A 9,618-nucleotide genomic window follows, 5' to 3' on the forward strand; every position below is an offset into this window, starting at 1 on the left:
GTATAGGTAAGCATCAAATGACTGAATGCAGTAAGAGAGATTGATTCCTCTTAGACAAACTATGTAAATAATGCTGGCTGGAAATACAGAACACACTCCTTCTCTCTCCCTCTCTAAAAAAAAAAAATAATAATAAATAAAATAAAATGTTCTAGCTAAGAAATAGAATTTTAAATTTTATTTAATTTTAATTAATTTAAATTTAAATGACTTCCTGTGGCTACTTACTTCTATATTGGACAGCACAGCTCTGGAGCAAGAATTGCATCAGATTTTGTCCTGCCTTGGCATTGACAGCCTTTTGTCTATCCCATGAGTCTGTCACTGGTTGTGAGCTGCCCCCACCCTGTTCCTGAGACCACTGGCAAAGTGGCTCCCTTTCACTTGAGGGCAAATCTCTGAAGAAGGGAATGGCTGTGAACCTTGCAGCCCATATTCCTAACACATAGGGAGTGGATTGGATCAGCAGCCAGGTAGAGAGCATCTGAGCAGGTCACCAACAGCATTCATACAAGAGTCCATTCAGGATCCTGGGCAAGGATAGAAGGATGGAACCCAGTGTCCAAACAGAGATGCTTTGACAAAATATTCACAACATGGACTCCACTGTTGGATTTACAACATAACATATTTAAAATTCCATAATATTTTAGATAATTTAGTAATGCATAAGGGAGAAAATGAAGATTTAGAAATGATAAATAGAATGAGTTTTAAGCATAGAGAACAAACATTATCTAATTTCACAGACAATAAGGACCAATGGGAAAGCATGGAAGCATAGAGTCTAATACTTTTACATATATGTATATTCTCTTATTTTATTACTGAAGGCCATATTTTATTAACACTAAATATGCATATTTAAATTATTTTCCACATGTGCACACACAGGTATAATGAATGTACTACAGTACAATGAAATGTCTGGGAACAACTTGGTGGAGTCTATAATGAACAATTAAATTTAGTTCTTATATTTGGTGACCTTCCACAGTCTGTTCCTTTAGACAATGGACCATATATGCAAACCAATACAGCTTTTCTGTTTCAAGAACAATTGCAACTGAAAAGAAACTAACTCCCAATTCCTAAAGCAACACACAGACTGAGTTCCATTTCACTCACCTTTGTTCACCCTCTCTGTGGGTTCTAAGCTATTTCGCTACCTCCTTTCCAAGTCACTGCCTACAGACAGTCCTGGGGATTGGCCCTTGGACATGTAGAATCAGTTGCATGCAGTAAATGCAAAGGTTGACTATACCAGCACTGGGTTATCCATAGATTTTTCCTAAGCGAAAGGATGCTTTCTCCCGATGACTTCATGAGTCTTCAGGTGGACAGAGATCAACACTTTGCCTCTAGGAGGTAGGAAGTGAAGTCCCTTGCAAACTCTCACTATGGTTTCCCGAATACGATGACCTGTCTGTAGGACAGGGAGACCCTTATGAGCACAGGAGAGGGTGCTGTGACGCTCAGCTGTGGCTGGGCTGGCACTGAGAACCAAATGTGTTTCCCTGGCTGACGTCTCTGGGGAGCAGATGCCCACACTGTTAATGAGCCCCTGTCACTGAGCGGCCAGAGATGGCAATCCTCAGGGAGAAGGACGATCAAGGACAAAGCCAGAGGAGACCTCATCTGTCTCTTTTATTATTTCATATATTTCACAGAGGACAAATCACTCCTGAGAACTCTCCAGCTACCTTAGTCTCATCTGTGAATGTCCCAGATGTTTAAAAACACCTAAGATTTTTTTTCCTCACAACTGCCCAAATTTTACATGTAAATAGATAAGAGTCCCTTCAGTTACTTAATTTTAAATGTAAATATGTAAATAAATTCTTAATTTAATTCATTCATAATCAACATATGGATCACAGAGCTAATAATTAGGCACATTCTTATCTTTACCATGAATATAAAGGAGGGCAACCAAATCTACCGAACTTCTAATACAGCTAAGGGAAAACAAAATCTCATATCATCTAGAACACTGACCAATTGATCTTGATAGATTTTTTTTATTATGTTCAATTAGCCAACATATAGAACAGCATTAGTTTTTGATGTAGTGTTCAACGATCCATCAGCTGCATATAACACCCAGTGCTCATCAAAACACGTGCCCTCCTTAATAACCATCAGGTTTTAATGAGGTACTCAACAATTTAAAAAATTATCTCTTTTTAATTAGTCTTTGCATTTAAGTTCCAAATGATTTTGACTTTACCAGGATAGTTAAAATAATCACTACGTAAAAATGGAAGGAAGCTGTTGGGTGGGTTGTGGCTGTTTCTCTTGGATCCATAAGTTCCAGCTTCATTTATCATGTTCAGCCTAAAGAGATAAACTACTTCCTACTAAAAACATTCTTACATTTGAATTTTCTCAGTTATTCCCATACCAGTTAGATTCCATTCTGATAGTTATAGGGCAACTAGCAAAGACATTACACTCTGAGAGTCCTGAAGAGAGAAGGAATCACAGACCTGCAATGAACACCTTGCATCCCAGGTCAAGCTCACTGCTACCAGGCTTACTTGCTCAAATCACTTTGATAATAGTGTGGCATTATCTAGTGATGCTGACCCACAATCACATCCTAGATTCAATATTATCTAGAACAATGCTCAAGTACATACTCTAAGACATGCACATAAGAACACACCACAGCAGCATCATTGGTATTAACCAAAACCTGGACAAATCCAAATGCCCATCAACAGTAAAATGTGTAAATCATGACCTATTCATACAAAAGAGTACTCTACAACAATATGAATTAAACTACAGCAAAACAAATTGAAACAATGTTTTTCACACAAAGTGCTGAGGCAAAGATACAAGTTAGAAAGTAATTGATCCTTCTACGTAAGTTCAAAAATAGGGACAGCAAACTGTTCATGAACTCACATATGGGTGGTACAGTAGAGTTACAGACAAAATTATAGTCACAACTAAAAATGATGTCAAAATGCTGCTTATAACAAAGTCTCCATCAAAAGAAAGACAAAGGTATGCAGTTGGATAGAGGCCATCCGAGGTTCTGTCCAGGTTCTAGTTAACAAGGGAGGCAATATCATGACCCTTTACTTGTTAATTATTATTGAAACTGAACATATTTTTCTATGACACTGTTGTGCCCAATATTACACCAATGACAGTGAGAAAGCAGGAAACAAAGAGGCTAAATAACAATGGTATAAATGATCAGGAGTATTTTTTTAAAGGATGACAGTAGCTAATAAAATCACATTCAGAAGAGCTAAGTTTAGGCAAAAAAGAAACATTATTATGAATCTGTAAAGAATCAGACAGATGAATTAAAAGAAATACAGTTGAAACACGATGTTATAGAAAAGCAACATAACTGAAAAAGGAAGGAGCAGAAATGCTTCTCCAACAGGAGCCTGGACACCATCCTCTCTGCAAAGCTGGAATTGTGAGGACAGTCTTTCATCTCAAAGATCCAAATTGTCACCCGCTCAGTACATTCTCCAAGAGGCTACTTCTGGTCCCTGAATTGTTCCCAGCTCTCTGATCCTCTTCCTCACTACTTGGTCTACATCTGAGGGAAGCAGCCCAACCTTCTTACTTCCCACCACCCCTGCACTGCTGTCCTGCTTTGGGATCTGTGGTTACCACTGGGTAAACAGATGAAAAGTCTAAGTGGGGAACGTGAAAAGGAAAAGCCTCCCAAAAAAGGGGGTAATGACAAAAAAAAAGAGAAATCTAGAAGACCAAATGACAGAAGGTGAAAGAGACAGGACATATATACAGAGATTCCAGTTACACAGAGAATAGAGAATACTCCCTAAAAGTGAAAACAGAAGGAAAAATACAGAGAAAACAATAAAATGATGAGCATGACAACTCTCAAAGTTCAAAAAGCTCAGAATGGATTGAAGTCTTTGCAGTATCCCATAGGTTTTGAGCTGATGTGTTTTCATTTTCATTGCTTTGCATGAATTGTTTAAGTTCTTCTTTAATTTCCTGGTTGACCCTTTCATTCTTTAGCAGGATGCTCTTTAACCTCCAAATGTTTGAGTTCCTTCCAAATTTTTTCTTGTGGTTGAGTTCTAGTTTCAGAGCATTGTGGTCTGAAAATATGCAGGGAATAATCTCAATCTTTTGGTATAGGTTGAGACCTGATTTGTGACCCAGTATGTGATCTATTTTGGAGGAAGCTCAGAAAGCTCCATGTGCACTCAAGAAGAATGAGTATTCTTTTGTTTTAGAATGGAATGTTCTGTATATATCTACGAAGTCCATCTGGTCCAATGCATCATTCAAAGCACTTGTTTCTTTGTTGGTCTTCTGCTTAGATGATCTGTCCATTGCTGTGGGTGGAGTGTTGAGGTCTCCTATTGTTAATGCATTATTATCAATATGTTTCTTTATTTTGGTTTTTAGTTGGTTTATGTACTTGGCTGCTCCTATGTTGGGGGCATAAATATTTACAATTGTTAGATTTTCTTGTTGGATAGACCCTTTAAATATAACATAGTGTCCCTCTACATCTCTTAGTACAGTCTTTGGTTTGAAATCTAATTTGTCTGATACGAGGATTGATACCCCAGCCTTATTTTGAGGTTCTTTGACATGGTAAATTGTTCTCCATCCCCTCACTTTCAATCTGGAGGTGTCTTTAGGTTCAAAATGAGTCTCTTGTAGACAGCATATGGATGGCTCCTGCTTTTTTATCCAATCTGAAACCCTGTGTCTTTTCATGGGAGCACTCAGCCCATCTACATTCAAGTAACTATTGAAAGATATGAATTTAGTGCCATTGTATTGCCTGTAAGGTCCCTGTATCTGTAGATTGTCTCTGTTAATTTCTGCTCTGTATTACTCTTGGGGTCTCTCTTCGCTTACAGAATCCCCCTTAATATTTCTTGCAGGGCTGACTTGGTGGTCACATATTCTTTCATTTCCTGCCTGTCCTGGAAGCTCTTTATGTCTTCATCTGTTCTGAATGAGAGCCTTGTTGGACAAAGTATTCTTGGCTGCAAGTTCTTCTCATTTAGTACCTGAATATGTCTTGCCAGCCCTTTCTGGCTTGCCAGGTCTCTGTGGATACGTCTGATGTTTTCCCTCCATAGGTAAGGAACCTCCTCTCCCTAGCTACTCTCAGGATAGATTCTTTGGCTGTAAGATTTGCAAGCTTCACTATTATATGTCAGGGTGTTGATCTGTTTCTATTGATTTTGGGAGGGGTCCTCTCTGCCTCTTGGACACAAACGCTTGTTTCCCTCCCCAGATTAGGGAAGTTCCAGCTATGATTTGTTCAAATATACCTCCTAGGCCCCCCCCCCCCATCCCATTGGGAATCCTAATAATTCTGACGTTGGAACATTTCATGGCATCATTAATCTCTCTAAGTCTATTTTCATGGGCTACTACTGCCCCTATCTCTCTTTTCCTCAACTTCCTTCATTTACATCAGCTTATCTTCTAGATCACTGATTCTCCCTTCTCCCTCATTTATCCTGGAGTTTAGAGTATCCAGTTTAGACTGCATCTCATTCATAACATTTTTTTAGTTTGGCCTGATTAGATCTCATTTCAGCTCTTAGAGATTCTATATTGTCACTAATGCTTTTTTCAAGCCTACCTATTAACTTTATGATTGCTATCCTGAATTCTATCCCTGATATCTTGCTTATATCCATATCCATTAGTTCTGTGGCAGAGGACATTTTCTTTGTTGCGAGTTCCTCCTCCTAGTCATTCTTCCAAGTGATGGTTGAATGAATGAGTGGAGTCCAAAATATCAACCACGACCCAAGCAAGATGCACCCTAACAAAATCTGGAGTGGTCAGAAGCTACCACCAAAAAAACAAAGCCAAAATGAAACACAAGAATAAAATTTAAAAAATTAAAAAAATTTTTGAAAAGTGGAGGGAGGGGAAGGGGACCTATAATCTTTCAGTGCGGATAAAGCAGGGTATTTCAGTTGTTCCTGGGTGTATTTTGATCTGTGTGGTAGAGGACACTATGTCCCAAAATTACAAGGAAAGTAAAACTTGTGTGTGTATATATATATGTAAAATTGAATAGTGAAAAAAGGACTACAATTAAGCATATATCTATAAAAAATATAGGTGTGAAAAAATACAAGTTAAAAAGTTACCACTAAAAAAAGTTTATATAATAAACATCTAGTTGAAATGAGAAGGTAAAAAGGAAAAAAAAAAAAAAGCAAAAAACAGAGAAAAGGCATAAGAAGAAGAAAAAAAAGAAAAGGAAAATTGTATCCAAAAAATAAACAAGTCATGAGGCCACACCTGGAACTCAATATATAATTTTTCCCTGGTGTTGGGATTTTACAGTCTTATGGGATCCATAGGATTGTCATCCAGCTGTTCTTCCAGCGTGTCTTCTGAGGGGAAGGGGCCTGTGGCGCTGTTTCTCAGGTAACTCTGCCTGTGCTGATTTGCGCCCCCCTCCACCCACCTTCAGGAGGATAGGCTCAGTGGAAACCTTCTTCTGTGTGGCTTTTGTTCCCTGGAGGCTTTCCACTCCTCTTCAGAGGATCAAAGCAAAAATGGCCGCAGCCAAACCTCTGGCCCAGAGCAGAAAATTCACAGTCTACCCTTTCATAAACCCTCCAGGACAAACAGTCTCCACTTTTGTATGTGTTGCTGACATCAGTGTGCACCCAGAGCAACTCTCTCAGAGGTAGTCTCAGGGACCCAGGAGTGCCATGCCCTTTGTGATTCTAAAAGCACGAGCAGCCTCGGGCTCTCACATGCACCCGAAGCTCCTGGACCATGTCTGGGCACCACTCCAAAGCCCTTTCAGGGCTCCTACTGCTCTGAGTTTTTGCCCTGTCAAGGGTGCAGGTTCCAGATTTTTTTCAGGCTGCCCAAGAGAAGAGCGATTATCCACCACCCGGCTTGCGATTTCTGGCGATCTGAGCTGAGAGTTCCTTCCTGGGCTTGCTGACCATAACCTGCTTTCTGGCTCTTCTGCTCGGGGACCCTACTGGGTCAGGAAGCCCCTTTGGCTCTGAGACTTCTCCTATCCCGAGACCACAATGCTCTACCTAGAATTCTGCCTTTTCATTTCCAGATCCCCTTTCAGAGAAGGATGTCTCTCACTAGAGCAGGTTTCTAAGGGTTACAGTTTTGCGTTCCAGTGTTATCACTTTCCAGAAGCCAGCTTATGGAGACTCCATCCCCCTTCTGTTTATCTTCCAATATCTCCCCACAGATTCATGACTCCAAACATCCTACCCTGCAAAAAGCAGTAACCTTTCTGTTTGTAGAGATCCAGATAAATATTCTTACATCTCAGGCTGATTTCATGGCTGTTCCAAATGGTTTGGTAGATATCCAGCTAAATTCAGGGGACCAGTTGAGACGGGGTCCTCTATTCCTCCACCATCTTGCCTCCTCTCCCTAAGAATAATTTTTTTAAAAGATTTTATTTATTTATTTTTGAGAGAGAGCACAAGCTGGGGGAGTGGCAGGCAGAGAGAGAGGGAGAAGCAGGCTCCCTGCTGAGAAAGGAGCTCAACGAGGGACTCAATCCCAGGACTCTAGGATCATGACCTGAGCTGAAGGCAGATGCTTAACCAACTGAGCCACCCAGGCACACCCCCTGCCCCACTAAGTAATTTTAAAGATAATTGGTACTGTACTGCCTTTAACAGAGTCTGAGTGAGGAGTAATTTTGCCATTCACCATTTTCAAGGATTATCCTGTCCAAGGTTGGCATATTTTAAATACATGAACCTGGGTTTATTCTAAGGAGTCTGTTCTGTTTCATCACCTAACACTTTTCTTTTTTTCTTTTTCTTTTTTTAAGATTTTATTTATTTATTTGTTTGACAGATTGAGAGAGAGCACAAGCGGGGGAGCAGCAGGGAAAGGAGAAGCAGGCTCCCCACTGAGCAGAGAGACCAATGTGGGGCTCAATCCCAGGACCCCAAGATCATGACCTGAGCCAAAGGCAGACGCTTAACTGAGTGAGCCACCCAGGTGCCCCACACCCCCAGCACTTTTCTACAATTCCATGACCACACACCACTTGGCAATCACTGAGTGCATTAGCATTCATGGGGGACCAGCAGTCATGAGCTTTCATCAGCAGACATTCACTTTGCCATCAATATGCCAATCTCTTTGAGTCATAGAAATGTATTGATCCTTCGAAGGCCAACTTTCTTCTTCCAAGAGGTAGTTGGATATCTGTAATCTTTGATATTCTTCCTTGGAAGAAGATGCCATATTGATATCCTAACACCCATTCAAATGCTCCTAAGATGAGCTGAGGTTTTTCCCATTGCTCCTGATTCCGCAGACCCAAAAAGGTGTTGGTGTTGTCTGCAGAACTGATGTCTATGGGTGAGTTTGCTATTTCCTTAGAGTAACTTCTAGATGAAAGAGAAATCTGAAGTCCAGATTAGCTGACTACCAATTCACGAGAGAAGTGAAAAAATGTCAGTATTTTCTCCTCTAGCTCAAACCAAATCTAGGTGCTAGGTCTTACAAGTGTGCAATCTGTGTTTATGTTTCAGATCTGTGAAGTGTCAAACTATTTACTTTAAAAACATTGGGAATGAGCCAATAAGATATTAACATATACTATGATACTAAATACATTAAGATTTGTGTGCTTTTCACACTCGATCTGGCTTTATATTCCAAATGATCTATATGACTTCTTTCCAATATACTGAATGAGTAGAATCTAAACTGTTTTTGATATCCATGATATTTAGCCAATGAGAATGCACTTTACCTGGCTTTCCTTTGAAGACCTCAATCAAAGATCATTTGTACAGTGAGTTCTCATCTCGTCTTCCTTCCAGATTGATTCACTGTTGTTTTTCTGGTCTTTATTTCATATATTTCTGTTCTGATCTTTGTGCTTTCCTTCCTTCTGCTAAATTTGAGCTTTGTTTTTTACTAGCTCTTACAGGAGTGAAGTTAGGTTATTTATTTGAGAATTATTTTCCTAATGTAGGCTTTTATTGTGGTAAACTTTCCCCTTAGATTGCTTTTGCAGCATCCCATAAATTTTGTCAGTACTCTTTGTGTTTTCATTTTTTCAAGATATTTCTTGATTTCTCTTTGATGTCCTCTCTGACCCATTGGTTTTGGGGTGGGGGATGTTATTTAATTTTTACGTATTTGGAAATGTTTCAGCTTTCCTTTTATTATTGATTTTTAATCTCATACCATTGTGATAAAAAAAGAAGATACTTGCATGAGTTCAATCTTCTTAAATTTGCTGACTTGTTTTGTAAATTATCTTGTGATCTCTCCTGGACAATGTTCCTGTTGTGCTTGTCAAGAATGTGTATTCCACTGCTGTTGGATGAAGTGTTCCATATACTTCTGTTAAATTTTTTACTCTAAAGTGTTGCTCAAATCCAATATTTCCTTATTCATTTTTTGTCAGAATGATTCATCCAGTTAATATTAGAATATTGAAGTCCCTATGATTATTATATTGTTGTCTATTTCTCCCTTCATCTGTTAGCATTTGCTTAACATGTTTACGTGATTGAATGCCCATATATTTACCACTGTTATATCTCCCTGATGAAATGATCCCTTTGTATGAAGTTTTTTGTCTCTTGTTATCATTTTTGGTTTAAAGTCTAT

Source organism: Halichoerus grypus, chromosome 9 (genome assembly GCF_964656455.1).
Source record: "Halichoerus grypus chromosome 9, mHalGry1.hap1.1, whole genome shotgun sequence".
NCBI lineage: Eukaryota > Metazoa > Chordata > Mammalia > Carnivora > Phocidae > Halichoerus > Halichoerus grypus.